The sequence below is a fragment of the Ananas comosus genome, unplaced genomic scaffold (assembly GCF_001540865.1).
Source record: "Ananas comosus cultivar F153 unplaced genomic scaffold, ASM154086v1, whole genome shotgun sequence".
Lineage (NCBI taxonomy): Eukaryota > Viridiplantae > Streptophyta > Magnoliopsida > Poales > Bromeliaceae > Ananas > Ananas comosus.
In genome coordinates this window covers 19,657-36,358 of record NW_017890756.1, presented here as the reverse complement: position 1 = coordinate 36,358, position 16,702 = coordinate 19,657, and the positions used below count along the sequence as shown (strand labels likewise).

General features: G+C 44.9%; 1 long non-coding RNA gene across 1 annotated transcript; it reads left to right on the top strand.

Moving 5' to 3' along the window:
- The first annotated feature begins 890 nt into the window (after positions 1–890).
- LOC109704197 lies at positions 891–12,892 on the top strand. Its single transcript, XR_002214222.1, has 3 exons — positions 891–1,018; positions 1,605–1,763; positions 12,696–12,892. It is a non-coding gene; the product is annotated as an uncharacterized LOC109704197 (long non-coding RNA).
- The last annotated feature ends 3,810 nt before the right edge of the window (positions 12,893–16,702 follow it).

The window sequence follows — 16,702 nt, the reverse complement described above, 5'->3', positions numbered from 1 at the left end:
TACATACATATATAGTACATACATATCATATAATACATAATATAGTATACAATAATATATTGTATATATGTATCTGTATGTATATATATGTATGTATCAAATGTATGATAATATACTATGTATATTATATTGCTATTATAGTGTAGTAGTAGATATATATATACTATATGTATACTATTATTATATATATATATTATATATATATTGTATATATGTATGTATAATATATATATATATGTATTATATTATGTATATATAATTATATATTAGTATAGTTGGACTGAGCTAGCATTAGTAGCCAAAACTTCATATGCTACCCCAGTTTTGTTAGCATTTGATTCAACTTTTTTCATTAATTGTCTAACGCATTAGATTAAATACTATAAACCCAGTGGGCGCGCACTCAACCTAGGGGACCTACTCAACTTTCTAACCATCTAATATCATCCTGACCCTAACAATTTTCATCCAAGGGTTAAAAACTTGAGAGGCAAAAAGACGTTTATCTATTAAATAGTATTCATCCTATATTTATATATATATATATAAGAGTCCGATATATATATATATACATACATATACATATATATATATATATATATATATATATATATATGTATGTGTGTGTATATATATACATAGAGTAGGGCTGTTATCCTCTTAATAAGATAGCAGCCATTGACTTATTAAATTTTAAACCCTTCATCATGCTTCGAGATTCGTGCCATATTGGGATGTTTAGTCATAACTTTTTTGACGGATGGACGTTAACGGAGCAACCTGAAAGGGAAAGGGGGAGAAAGTAGGGAAAAAGAATTGATGCCCTTTAAAAAAAAAATAAAAAAATTCCATTGCTGCCTAACCCATCATTTTCCTCTCATCCCACCCTCAACCCCACCCTCTAATCCATCTTCTCTCTATTCTCTCCCCACGCTGCGCTGTCCCCACCAGTCGCCTAACCACATCGCCCTTCATCTAGATACTTCGCTCAGTTCGATCGCGCAACTCCTCTCCTTCGGTGCGTCGATCTTTTGTTTTGGATTTTTTTTTCAATTAGGACATCTTATATAAATCAGACTTTTTTAATTAAATTTTGTGCTGTTATTTCAACGTAGTGTGTGATTTGGTGGGATTTTCTTTCTCTTTTTTTTTTTTTTGATTTCTATAAAACTTGTTAATTACACGGGAGATTTTGTGTGATTTTGGGGGATTTTATATATTCTTTATGTTTTTGTGAATTTGTTTTCTCTTTATTTTTTTTATTTCTATAAGACTTGTGTGATTTCTATATTTTAAATTTTTTTAAAAAATGTTGCTCCATGTATATTAACGCATGCCTAGAGCCCTCAAACATACAGTTGAAATCCTATATATTCCTTGCCCTTCCTTTATTATTAGAAACTCTATAATTAACTAAATTTTCATCATGCTTCTTAAAATTTTCATGCACCATAGAAACCGACCTTTTTTTTGACTAACAATGATTTGAGAATAGATGAATGAAATGAAATTACTAGACTCTTCTTTCATAAGAAGCACACGTTTATATTGGATTAGTATAGTAAAAATTTTCTAAATATTTTTTCATGTCTTTTTGTACATAGGTCATTCATGGCACACTCTAAAAGAGACTTTTGCAAGGATGGAGCTGTTCGATGCAAATGTGATGGGATAGTGCAATGACCCGACCCATTAGCAACAATAACTCGTTGGGCCCAAACCATCGGCCCAAAATGCTTAAGTCGGATTATTATTACTAGCGTGTAGGTCTCATATAAACCGATCGAAATCAGTACCCTATCTGATGTGGGACTTATTGGGGGCGTTACAAACTCCCCCTATTTAGACCCTGACGTCCTCGTCGGGTCCAAACCAGATCACAGACAGACAGATCAGGATCAGAATTACCAGGCGATGTGAGATTCTAGAGGTGGCTCCTACGGGTTCAAGAGGTGGCTCCCACCAAACCCGTTGGTGTAGCACTTTGTCCCGCATAGCACTTAGCTCTCACATTTTCGGCTGGTATTCATCTTTGATACCAATTAGAACGACCCGACCTGTTAGCAACAATAACTCGTTGGGCCCAAACCACTGGCCCAAAATGCTTAAACCCAGTTATTACTATTAGCGTGTAGGACTCAAATAAACTGATCGAAATCAGTATCCCATCCGATGTGGGATTATTGGGGCGTTACAAACTCCCCCTGTTTAGACCCTGACGTTCTTGTTGGGTCCAAACCAGATCACAGATAGACAGACAGACCAGAACCAGAATTATCAGACGATGTGAGATTCTAGAGGTGGCTCCTACGGGTTCAAGAGGTGGCTCCCACCAAACCCGTTAGTGTAGCACTTTGTCCCGCATAGTACTTAGTTCTCATATTTCCGACTAGTATTCGGCTCTGATACCAAAATGGAACGACCCGACCCACTAGCAACAATAACTCGTTGGGCCCAAACCATCGGCCCAAAATGCTTAAGCCGGGTTATTATTACTAGCGTGTAGGTCTCATATAAACCGATCGAAATCAGTACCCTATCTGATGTGGGACTTATTGGGGGCGTTACAGATAGCTGTTATACAAGTATCACAGAAGCAGAGATGTAAGGACTGAGATTTTTTACAGTGCTACTAAACTCTCTGTTGACGATGTTTATGTGTGTAATTTAATTACATAAGCACTCGTCAAGTTTCAGGAGAAACTGAGCTAAAACGGAGAAGTTACGCGATTATTAGTTTTCACTTAAGTGAATAGTAACTCCGGTTTTTCGGTGAAGCCACGGAGTAGAGCTGGCTATCGGCGCGTACCGGACTCTGTTCATAGCGATCCAATAGCTCGTTTCGATCGGATCAGCTATTCTGGAACCAATGGCACTGACGGATTTTAGATCCAATGCACGGTTTTCGAGAAAAAGGAGTTTTATCAAAATGAGGGTTTTCGTTCTTTGCTATTCTTGCATTATGACACCCCTCGTGATCTGTGTATGTGACCTAGAGTAAGGTGAGGGATGTTACATGTACCTACTAGTGGTAGGAGATTCAAATTTGAATTTGAATTAAAGGATTTAGCGGGATTACACATTGATATATGTGTGTGGTTTTTGAAATTGGAGAGCGGACAGATTTCGTCGTGAATCGGAGGTCAAATCGGACGAAACGAAATGCTTGATTCGATGCACCCGACGTGCTGAACGCAATGGTGCTGTCGGATTGAAAATCCGACGGACGGATTTTCGGGAAACGCGAAATGTTCGCTGAGGGGTCGAATTGGCAAAATCGGAAACTTCGCAAAAGTTGCGATATTTTATGTACCGTTTCGCGTGAAACCGGTCGTGGAGGGGTATCCGCGCGATTTACTCGCGCTGTGAGGGACTCGGATAGAATTGTTGATTCTTGGAGGACATTTCCGCAAAATTTCACTACATATATAGGTTGAAGTTAGTTTTCTTTTGGCTTGGAAACCCTAACCCTAGCTGCCCCTCCCTCAGCCGACCCTAACTGGTCCCTGCCCAGCCCATGCGCGCACCTCGGCCGCCGGCAGGTGCCCCGGCCGCCGGAAAATTGGAACCCGGCCACCTTCCATCTTTCTCTTTCAACCGAACCACCACCCTCTCGGCCTGAGTACACAGGGAAACGCGCGAAGCCCCGAGGATCCTTCACCCTGTGGCAGAGAGCTACCTCCGGCGCCGACCCTCGCCGGCCCCCGCCGTCGGCGCGCACCGCCGACGCCGCCGGAGCCACCTTGCTCCCTGCGGCCAACCTGCAGTCACCCAGGCCGAGCCTGGGTGATCTCTGCCTCCGCGCATCGCCGCCGCCCACCCTCGGTCCCGCCGCCCTCAGCTGGCCTCCGGCGTGCCCCCGCGCGCCATCGCCGCCGCACCCGTCGCCGCCGGCCACCGCTCTCTCTCTCTGCGGCCGCCTTGACCAAGTGCGGGCCGAGCCGGGGCTAGCTCTGCCTCCGCGCGCCGCCGCCGTTCCCCGCCGGCCGATTCGCCCTTCCTCCACCTCCGGCGAGGTGCCGCAGTCACCCGGAGCTTCCCCGACCGTCGCCATGGCCGCCGCTGCTTCCTGAGGCTGAGCTCGAACCGTGGGAGCTCGAGTTGTCTCAGCGCCGCCGGCACTGCCTTCCGCCGCCGGACGGCGTGAGCGCCGGACCTCCCTGGCCGGCCGCACTCAGCCTCCACCGGCGCCCCCGCCGCCGGAGTCCTCAGCTGGCCGGACCCGAGCTGGTATCTTCTCGGATGGCCGCGGCTAGGGCATCAATGCCCGTCGTCCCCGCCGCCTTTCGCCGCCGGACGATTCGCGCCCCGGCCTTCTTTCGTCGTCCTCCGTCGCCCCTGAGCCTCCCGCCGGCCGCCGTGGCCGCCATTGCCCTTGGAGCCCAAGCTCAAGCCGGTACGGGTTCGGTTTGCTCCGCCGCCGCCGCCGCCGCTTCCAGCCGCCAACCGAGGTGAGCACGGTACTCCTCACCTCCCCCGCACCCGTCCCTGGCCGCCGCGCATGCCGCCGTGCTGCCGGAAGCCGGCCGGAGCAACCTTGCTCCGGCCAAGCCCGAAATAGGGCTTAGTTTAGGATGGGTTTGTGTTCTGAGCTTCTCGAGCCTCCCTGATCAATACGGAAGGGAGCACGATGATCGTGACTCATTTCTGATCATCGTGCTCACCTTGGTTTTTGTCGGGAAGGCCCCGTTCCGATGTTTCGGTGGTGTCGACCCTGTCGAGCCTGTTTGGCTGCTGTTTTTGGGTTTGCGCACGCTTATCCGGCGATCTGAGGCTGTCCTGATGCCTCCGGAGGTGAGCACGGTGATCGTGGGTCAGTGCTGATCACAGTGCTCACCTCACTTTGGATCAACAGTGTCCGGTTAGCCCTGTTTGGCGCAATCTTCCCCGACTGCGCGCTGTTCGCTGAACCTTCGGGTTGCTCCCGCGCTTCCCACAGTGACCTGTTGCGCTCCAGACCGTGAGCACGGCCTCCGGTACGTCGAGACCTATCAGTATGTGTCTCAGCAGAACTTAGAAGTCCTCGGTTTGCGTGTACGGGCTATGTTATCACCCAATTTACATGAAATATTGGGATTTTATGTAAATTCAGGGGCTTTTGTGCAATTGTGCACCTTGGGGCTACTGTGGACAGTGTGTGTGAGTGTGTTTGACCTCTGGACTGATTGTCCATGATCCGTTAGCTTTTGCAGAAATCGAAGAGTCGATTTCGATGCGTTTTTCGGCGAAATTCGCCGAAAGAACGCGGTTTCGGTTCGGATTTCTTCCGACGTCGTTTGGTTGCTCTGTGAGTGGTCGCTAAGCCTTGTTGGCTGGTCACCATCATCACTTTGTGGGTTCGGTGATGACGGGTGAGCGACGGTGGGTTCCGGTGTCGAATTTGACACTTCCGGGAACCCGTATTCGTACAATTATCCGGCGATAATTGTGTCGCGGTGTTTATCTTATGTTTGCTGCCAAAACATCCAAATTGGAGTGTTTTATGGCAGCAGGTGACTTGTAGCATGGGTCGGTGCGTTTCGGGACATTTCAGTGGTCCCGACGGAGTCCCGGTGCGATTTTCGGGACTTCCGGCGAGTTACGGTAGTCGGTTTTGGGAAACTGATCTCCGTGGGTTTGTTAGAGGGATTATGATGTAGTGTTTCTTAGTTGTGGGTTAGACACTAACCCAGTGGATCCTCCTTAGGTCCTGTTGACGTTCTTTTGCAGTCAGGTGACAGGCGCGACAGTTGTACAGGTGGGTACTTCGATCCGACGTCGGTACAGTGGTGCACGTTCGGTGATGGTTTCTTACCCTTGCTCCTTTGTTATTATCCATGCATACGTTATATATTGAGCTTTGCACCTCTGTTGTTTACATTACACCCACGTTGTTTGATTATACTCTACTCGTTGTTTGCATGCTTAGTATCCTGAGTAGGAGTAGAGTAGTTCTATCCGCATCCGTATCGGTTGACCTAGTTGGTCTGTTGAGCATCCGTATCTGTTGACCTAGTTGGTCTGTTCTGCATTCCTCTACTCAGTTAGTTCCATATTGATATCATGCTTAGGAGTAGAGTTGACTTATCGGTTCACTATATCTGTGATTTGGTTGGGCGGTTCCCTTATTTTGATATCTATGACCTATTCGGTCGAGTTGCTACAGTTCTATCTTGACATACGTAGCCGATTAGTTGCTGATGGCCTATACGGTCGGTGTGCCCTGAGGGGCTGGATTGTCGGCTAGTTGCCGATGGATGATCTTTGAGCATACTACATTGATCGCCACTGCAGGTACGCATTTCACGAACACCAGCGGTCTGATCCACCGCAAGAGGGTGTTCTTTTCCGGAAAAGTGGTTGGATTGCCAACCCGTGAGCCCAGGGGCTTTATTGCGAGGGTATATGCTTCTGACCCAGGGGCTTCATTGCGAGGGTCAGGTACTGTGCTTCTGACCCAGGGGCTTCATTGCGAGGGTCAGGTACAGGTTGAGCAGTGTGGCATGGGCCTGAGGTCTTCGGACCAATAGGGCAGCGAGATTGGGTACTTTTGAGCTTATCGTCAGTTGACGCATGCATACAGTAGCTGTAGTGTTTATTTTCAGTACATCCTTATCTGTTTATTGTAGCTACTGTTTTATTTACCTGCATCTATACTTGTCAGCTCCTTACTTATCAGCATCTTTACTTACCAGCACTTATGTCTATCTAGTTCTCCGTGTTGTTGTATAGCTCTCTTCCTGATCCGGTGAGTACTCCTCGCCTTCTTCGGCTTGCGGTACCCACTGGGAGGGGAGACATGTTTACATGTTCTCACCTCCCCCACCATTTTTCAGGTATCGCGGGCGATGAGTAGTGGGACGAGACGTGAGGTACGTGTGTAGCGGTCGATAGAGCTTCCGACCCAGGTTATTTCGATTTAGTTGTTATCCTTGGTATTCCTGTTGTTATATAGTTTAGTTGGTTTATGTGGTTCAGTATTTATTTACATTGAGAATGTGGATTTCTGGATTTTGTAAAATAAAAGGTTTTCTACCCCTCGTGGTAGCGTTTTTAAAAGAATAAAGGTTTCTGTATAGGAAACATTTTTCAAAAGATTTTTGTGGATTTCTATTTAAACCTTGAATGTAAAACTGTGATGTGAATGGTGAATGTATGAATGTATAGTTATCTTTATATTCATCTGGCTGTGGTTGTATCCTGATTGTACTGTGTATTTGATCGACGCCATGCAAATACAGGGGAGACTCTGTTCGTGTGAACAGTGGATTCCCTATATTTGTGGCGGATCTGGCGTACTCTGGGGTCAGGTTTTCAAAAAAAAAAAAATTCAGACGCTTTTCCGCTTTGTTTTAAACTGAAAAGGGACCCCGGGGTGTGACAAGAGAACTAAAGGAATGCAATTCTATGGATGCCCCAAGTATGGAAATGAGAAAGTAAATTATTGTAATTTCTTCAAATGGGTAGAAAAAGAAGTAAGGAACAAAGAATCATCTGAAGCCTCAAGTTCTAACATTTAGAAAATAGAGAATAGTTTTCATCCTGAGCCTCAAGACATGCATAGGATGCATCAGAAATTGTTAGATGAATGGGTTGTCGAACGCATAAACAATTTAGAAACAAAAATAGCTGATCAAATGCAAGTGCTAAAAGATCGAATTAATGCAGACAAAGCTGGTGCCGAGAGAAGGGCGTACATCATACTCTTTCTTGTACTATTGATATATATTAAGTTTTTATTTGGTCTCTAAATAGTGTTCCAATAATGTCACGCCCCGGGGTCCCTTTTAGTTTAAAACATAGCAGAAAAGCGTCTGAATTTTTTTTTTTTTTTGAAAACCTCACTCCAGAGTATGTCAGATCCGCTACAAACACAGGGAATCCACTGTGCACACGGACAGAGTCTCCCCTGTATTTTCACGGCGTCGCACAAGTACAAGAAGCAATCCAGATACAATCACAACCAAATGAACATACAAGTAACCAACAATTATATATTCATACACCATTCACATCACAGGTTCATATTTATATATTCAATATTTAAACATAAATCCACATCTATCAGTTAAAATATTTCCAACTCAGAAAAAGGTTTTGAAATACTAAGATACAAAATCCACAGAAAATCTTTTGGAAACTGTTCCCTACACGGAAACTTTTCTCTTTTAAAAATGCTACCACGAGGAGTAGAAAACCTTTTATTTACGAAAATTCAGGAATCTTCTTCTCATTCGAAAAACCAACTGAAGTCTTGAATATTTTAACATAATGAAATACTCAACCATATAAACCCACTAAGCTATATATCAAAAGAAATAATAAGGGCAAAAGCTAAGCCGAATAACCTGGGTCAGAAGATCTATCGACCGCTACGTACATGTCTCACGTCTCGTCTCAACCCTTACCGCCCGCGATACCTGAAAAATAGTGGGGGAGGTGAGAACATGTAAACATGTCTCCCCTCCCAGTGGGTACCGCAAGCCGAAGAAGGCGAGGAGTACTCACCGGATCGGGAAGCGGTAAATAACAACAAGGGTCAGTGGAAATATAGTAGCAACAATAATAAGGCAATGAGCAGATATACTGAATACAGTAGCAATAAACTGAAAAAAAGTAAGAACTAGACTGAATAACGGCTACCGCTACTGTAACTGGAACCGAAAGCATACATGAATATCTACTATAGTAGCAAGACAACTATAAAGTAAGAACTGTAAATATGCATGCAACGACTGCTACTATAGACATATGCGTCAACCGGTCAAGAAGTCCAAAAGTACCCAATTTAACCAATGCTCTCTTGGTCAGCACCGCAGACCTCAAGCCAATGCCACTACTACTCTCCAGTGCATATAACCCCTCTGGGGCTCATGGGTTGTCACCATTCAACCACTTTTCCAGAAAAGAACACTCCTTGCGGTGGATCAGACCGCCAGTGTTCGTAAATGCGCGAGTATCGGCGGCGACTCAATGCAATAATGCTCAATGATCAAGCCGTCGCAACACAGCCGAAGACCTCGTGCCCCAGGACCCATCGACGATGGTCATCATGTAACCAAATGCGACCAACCAGGTCAACGAAGTACAGCTAAAAACCGACCAATCATGTACGAGTATAGGTATGAACTCGACCAATGCATTCAGCGATAAAGGATATGACCGACCACCATTCATGTCAAAGTATAGATATGAAACGTCGACCAATCAATGTCAGCAGATATAGGATATGGAACTCGCAATGCATGTCACAATATAGGAATGAATCTCGGACCACATCATGTCACAAGTTAATATGGATATGAAACTCCGACCAATCATGTCACAGATATAGGATAGAAACTCGACCAATCATTCCACAGATATAGGATAATGAACCTCGACCGAAATCATGTCACAATATAAGGATATGCAACTCCGGAACCACATATGTCACAGATATAGTTATGAACCCTCAACCATATCATGTCACAATATAGCACTTAGGACTCGACCAATCATGTCACAGATAATCATACGCTGATGCAATCCTAACTACTACTCCTACATCAAGATACTAAATATTGAACAACCGTAGTAGAAAATACGGAAATATCATATGGGTGCAAGGCTCAATATGTATTGCACACAGATAATAGTAATGGGCAAGGTAAAGAAACCATCACCGAACGTCACCACTGTTACGACAGTCGATCGAAGTTACCCCACCCTATACGTGTCCGAAAACGAACGGTCGCGTGCGGAGTGTGAAGACGGTCAAGACCGAACTACGAAAGTCCAACTCGTTTTAAGATCATAATCCACTGACCATGTAACATAACCACAATCCCACTTCCACCAAAACCACGGGAACATGCGATTCCCATCAAAGACCGAATTACAGAAAAAAACCGGAAGTCCGCGAAAACCGCACGCGGAACTGCCCCCGTCGCTCCACAGAGAGTCCGTCATTTCCAAACCCTCGAAAGACGACACGGATAGACTCAAGCCAACAAGGCTCAGCGATGCTACAATGCTCAACCACAAGGACGCGTCATTGAAATCCGAATCAAACAGGCGTTCTTATCGAGCGGATTCGGCCGAAAAACGCTTCGAAAACCACTTTTTCGATTTCCGCAAGGGCTTGGGGCCTTGGACACAGTCAGAGTTATCCTCAGCCTCAAACGTGCTGCCATAACATCTACATCGAAGCAAAGAGAAATCCTAAAAGCCCGATACGCGAACATATCGCATCATTTCATGTATTCTAGGCTTTCTGGACCGTGAAAAAGCAACACAGAGAATCCGATTAATCCGACCGTCGCACTGCAGCTGACAGGTTTCAGCATGTCGGAGGCCGTGCTCACCTTTCGGAGCATTGCCGGCCACTGCGGTGCGCGCACGAGCGATGCGAAGTTCTGTTAAACTGCGCGCACAGCGCGAAGATCGCGACTAACTCACTAACTAGAGCATCTTTGCCGCTGTCGGAGGTGAGCACGATGTTCAGCACGAGTTGTAGATCATCGTGCTCACTTCCCGAAGCTTAGGAGGCTTATCGGATCACCGGAAAGGTGACTGGAACCTCGAAAAACAGTGCTGGAACATAAAATACCCTTACCAGACCTGAGGAGAGCTAGGGTTGGTCGCCGGCGGCCGGGAGGCGGGCGGTCCGGCCGGAGGAGGGAGCACTCAGTCCGAGAGGTCCGGGGAGGGTGCTGGCCGGCGGCGGGCGGCAACCGGTGGCGCGGTGGAGGAGATCGAGTCCACCCACTCCCTCTCGGGTTCCAATTTTGCTCTCGGGGACCGGTCCCTAGTGGGAGGGACCGGTCCCCGTAAGCAGGGAATGCGGCAGGGAGACTCTGCGCGCAAATGTTGCTCTCGGGGACCGGTCCCTGGTGGGAGGGACCGGTCCCCGTACGCGTAGAGGTGGGCAAACTGCTGTCTGCCAAAAATATTTCTCTCGGGGACCGGTCCCTGGCGGGAGAGACCGGTCCCCGTACGCGTGAAAGGGCTGGCCTGAGAGCTCTGCATGTGAGGCAGCTCTCGGGGACCGGTCCTCCCGTAGAGGGACCGGTCCCAGCACCCGAAAACTGCCCAGTCTGGGCAGGGCAAGAGAAGCAAAGTGGAGGGGCTAATGGGATATTGTTACGAGGGGCTAAAAGAGGGATTTCCCTCTCTTCTTTCCCTCATTTCTCTCCCTCACACATACACACTCACACACACACTCTCTCTCTCTCTAGAAGGAAAAGAAGGAGAGGAAGGAAAAAGGAAAAGAAGAAGAAGAAGAGGAAGGAGGAGAACGGAGCAAGGAGGTGAAGCATCATCTCCATCATCTTCTTCCTCACCCTTGAAGCAAGTTTTGGAGGTAAGCTCCTAAGATCTCTCATGGTAGCTTTGATAGGGTTAGCTTAAACCTCTTGGAACTCATTTAATTGGACTCTAGTGGACTCCTAGAGGTAGTTGAACCCATTGATTGCAAGAGTAAAGGCTTGTTTGAAGCTATTGCAATATTGGGGATTCTAGGGCATCCAAATTGGGGTTTTTGGAGATAAGGGGTTTTGATCTAAATTGATCATGTGTTAACCTAATTGATAGGTATTCCGACACGTTGGTGCGCTCGGTTCGGCAATCCGACGAGTGTACGCAAGGATATCGAGGAAAAGCCGATTTCAGTACAGATTGCCGTAGCACGCGGCGTAAGCTTCCAAAAATTACGAAACCGGAACCGTAGCATCGTGACATCACCAAAAGGTGGGGGGTGTCCATCCCGAAGCAACCGGGCTTCTTTTTATGTCTAAGTTCCTTATGTTGACCATATTCATATATTAATATTATGCATTATAGAATTAGTAGATAGTTGCAATTCTAATCCCTTGCATGCTTTCTTAGTAGTGTAGCATTGCGGGCTTGACACATGGACTAGGGATGCATGAGGATTGGGTCTTATGACATAGAATCCTATAATGGCATAAAGAGATGAACTTGGACATGTAAATAGCCTAGATGAGTGGCATTTGGATTAGTGTAGTAGAAACACTAAATATGAACGAGTGGCATGTCAACTAGCAGAAAATATTTACTACAATGATTGAACGAGTGGCATCGAATCTAGAGTAGTAAACATGACATGATTCTAGGGATAGTAGAGTTCCCGAGTAACGAATTATGCTTTTGAACTGTGCAGCAGAGGCACTATGACCCTAGTAGATAGGGTACCCTTTTGTGAGGATTGGATCATACTGACTAGTCTGTTTACACTTGGCGTGGTCGCTCTACCCAAGTAGTGGTCTCCGGAATACTTCAAGATAGGGGCAGACGTAGTTGTTCCGCAGACGGTCTCGGTATGCGAGTGCAGCTTCTCCTCACCCATGAGATTGAGAGTGAGTCGAGGGCTTAACCTTCGGGTTAGCCAAGTAGATTGAGTAATAAATATGAATGGCATAGTAGAATTGAATTCATACCTTGAGTAGGCATAGTGTATGTTGTAGATTGCATAGCTATGTTGCATATACATACTCTTGACATCATATTAGCATGATAGTGGACTTGTTGCATGATGATCATTGCATACATTGCTTATCATTGAAGGCATGGTAGATTAATATTGCAGTTCATATCTACCTATCTATCTATCTATCTACTTATGCCTGCTTAGACCTAGTGGGAAGATCGGCGGAGTCGGCAGCTGAACCCACTGGGAACTATATTTATATAGTTCTCACCCCACTTTGTTGCAGGGCCGAGGACGAGTTCGCAGGGCGAGGACCGCGGCAAGGGCACAACGCCCTAAGTAGTTAGTAGCTTCCTATTTTGCATTAGAGTACCCTCGTGTACTAGAGACATGTGATGTATTTGGAAGCTCTTCATGTATTTTGATAATCAAATTGTATTTACATTTTGGAAGATGGAAATATAATTAAAGATTAATGTTGAATGGTTGTAATAGCTAGAATATCTCTCTTTATTCACTTGTGGTATACTTGTGGTTCTTGCTCTTACTTGTTAGCACTTGTGGTGCTCTTGTTGATCGTCTATGTAATGAATTTCTTTTCCTGGGCAAATTCTTGTACATGATCTTGTTGCTTAGCCTTGGGCGGACAGGGGAGGTACTGTCCGTTCGGCGTCTGTTCGACGAGCCCGAACCGGACCAAATTGGTAGCCGTCTCGGGGCGTGACAGGGTGGGATGAGAGGAAGATGATGGGTTAGGCAGCAGTGGGATTTTTTTTTTGTTTTTTTTTAAGGCATTAATTATTTTCCCCTACTTTCCTCCCTTTGCCCTTTCAGGTTGCTTTGTTAACGTCCATCCGTCAAAAAAGTTATGACTAATCCTCCCAATATGGCACAAATCTCAAAGCGTAATGAAGGGTTTAAAATTTAATAGGATATATATATATATATATATATATATATATATATATATATATATATATATATATGCACAGACCCGCTGTATGTCCGGTGCATACTAGGCGTCTACAATAAACATGTTAGAAATAGCACAAGGAAATAAATAAATCTAACATGATATCAGAGCAAACGTAATAAACTACTCACTAATAGTAAGTAAAACAAAGAAACAACTAGCTAACATCAACAGTCTCAAAATACATACATCAAGGTAGCTACAAATAAAACTACATATACATGGTGGTCTCTATACATCAAGGACAAAACTCACTCTCCAGCTAAACCAAAGGAAGCGGTGACCAACTAGCAGAAGCTCCAAGCTAACTCTAGCTAGACGCGACTCCTTTGCCGCGATCCCTAGCCTCTTCCGCTGTGGATGGCTCTGAAAACAAAAACAACAACAACATGGGAATGAGAACTATTGAACAATAGTTTCTAGTAGGTAAGCCGCCGATATCAGTGAATTACACCACTAGGTCACTGAGGCATATATAGTAAACATATGCAACTAATGGCATAGTATGAATATTAAACAAGTAATGAATTGCTAATACTATTATGCATCTACATCTACATGTTATTTCACAAGTATGGATACTATTCTATCATGAGTGAGCATATAAATGACATGTCCAATAATTGCTAAATTATTCATTTAGATGTCCTTTTTTCAATTTAACGAGGACCTACATAAAGTGTAGTGCGGCTTGCGCCATGCCTAATGGCCCCGTGGTAGTCAACACTCCCCACGGCAATCCACTTCGGCGCCCAGTCCCGCACGGCGAGCGTGATGTCGCATAGGCTAACTCCGGAGTGCCGGCTTGTGGGGAGTGACCCTCACAAACTTGTGCGAATGAGCATAATGGCAAGCAAGCATGATCCACAATAAAAAGTTCCCGATCGTCATGTCTAAAATATGGTATATCTACTAGCGACCCAAAGGTTGGATTCTATATCACAATGTCAAGGTTTAGTTATTTAACTAAGTCATGTACCATATCATTAAATTCATACCAACTACTATGATACAATTGCATATCCAACTTGTCTATGCAAGTATACTAAACATCATATAAAGTATGCAAGCCAAGTTCAATAAACATCTCTCTACTACACAGAGGTATAACTTTGACATGTGTAATATGTATGTTTTATACATTCAACTATTCATTTATGCTACATCTAGCATTAATATACATGAAGTCCAATTTTAAACATCGAAAATGACATAGGAGGAGTTCATCCATTTCGGTGAGGTCAAACCCACTGGATACCCCTCGAACTCTTCGTTTGCTCGAACAAAGATATCCTTTAGCCTCTTAGCAGCCTAACAAACATTCCAAATGAATTAGAAGCTTCTCATAAGCCTCCCCACGAAATTCTCCAAAACTAAACTCAAATTCCACCAATTCAACCAAATTCACACACAAAAGTGGCAAATAAGTAACTAACCTTCCAAGAGCTCCAAACCAAGCCAACCTTGAGCTAGGGTTGGAGATTTATCCTCAAAACACTCTTTTCTTCACTTCCCAGATTCCTCCAAGAATCACAAAGCAAGCTTTCAAGGAAAGAGAAGAAAAAGAGATCAATTCTATCAATTTCCACAAAATTGGAAGGAATGCTAGAGAGAGAAAGAGAAGGAGCTCACCTCTACCCTTCTCAGGTTCCAGCACAAGGAAGAGCAGCAGGGGGGGGGGGGGGGTTGAAGATAAACACTNGGGGGGGGCGGTTGAAGATAAACACTAGGAACAATTCCAAAAAAATCCCTCAACAACTCACAATCAGCTAGCTAAATAAATACCAATTGCAGCACTGAGTACCGGTACTCGAATTGGAGTACCGGTACCTAGTGCTCAGTCTCGCAAAACCCGAGCGCTGGATAATCGAATTTTATACAAAGTACCGGTACCAGCCTGATGCAGTACCGGTACTCACCAGCCCAGTTGTCACGGCCCGAGACCTGCCACTTTGGTCGGATTCGGGCACGTTGACAGACCGCCGAACGGATAGAGTCTCCCCTGTATGTCCAAGGCGTCGCAACAGTATAATTCAGGAGGTTCCAAACAGAAAAAAAATTCATACATAGATTGCATAAGGAAGGTATCAACAATATAATTACTAAGCTATTACAAGCATTCAGCTCATTTTACATCACATTTACATTAAGTTTACAATCACTTGCTTCCAAATACAATCATCTTAATAGAAATTACTTTTTTCTTTTCTTTTCTATACCCCTAAGCTAAGCAGACTCGGGGTACTTCTATCTTTGGTCTCGGTGGTAGGGCGTTATCTACCGAGCTACGCCATTTTCTCGCGCCGCCGCGCCGCTCACGGGTGGACCTAAAAAATGTGGGGTGAGAACTATATACATAGTTCTCAATGGGTACGGTCACCCAAGGGAAGAGCTCGACCCACCAGGTCCAAAGGAGGCAAGATAAGCAGGTTAGTCCAACAGGTATATATATATATGTAAACATATAAATTTATGCAACTAGCAACTAACATGCTTATGCCAATCCCAGGGAAGAGCTCGACTTTCTATTTCACTACTCATGTTCTTTACAATCCCACTTCTAAGGTTCATTTACCTTAGCCAAGCTATACCACCCGACTAGGTCTTGAGTCAATTACCAGTGGACTACCGCTCACATCTCACATGCACCTCAGTCTTAAATTCACTTGATTGTAGGTCATCCGTCGGGCGAGAAAATACCAACATACTCTTGACCACGAGTCGCATACCGGGCGAGGAGAACCACACATAGCCGTTGAATCACTGCCGGGCGAGGAGAACCACACATCCCCGCAATTATGATTCACTTGCCGGGCGAGGAGAACCACACATACCCGCAAGTATATACTGCTGTCGAGCGAGGAGAACCACACATACTAGCAACCACCAATCCTAGGGATTCCGGAATCCACATTCCAAGACTTAAGGGTTCATCTCGTACCCTAAGTTGTCAACCTTTCTAGGTTCTAGTCATTCATACCCTAGTGGTTATCCTACTATTATGCTTCATAACCTAGGTTCTACAATACTAGGTCCAATATCCAACCTATGTTCAATAACACTAGGTTCAATGTCCAACCTATGTTTAATAACACTAGGTTTAATGTCCAACCTATGTTTAATAACACTAGGTTCAATGTCCAACCTATGTTTAGTAACACTAGGTTCAATGTTCAACCTATGTTCAATAACACTAGGTTTAATGTTCAACCATGCCACTCGTTATCCTAGTTGTCCATACCTAGGATTCACGACATCTAGTCCTTATTTTACACTTGTCGAGCTTTCTAATCTTCCTAGAGTTCATCGACCTATGTTTA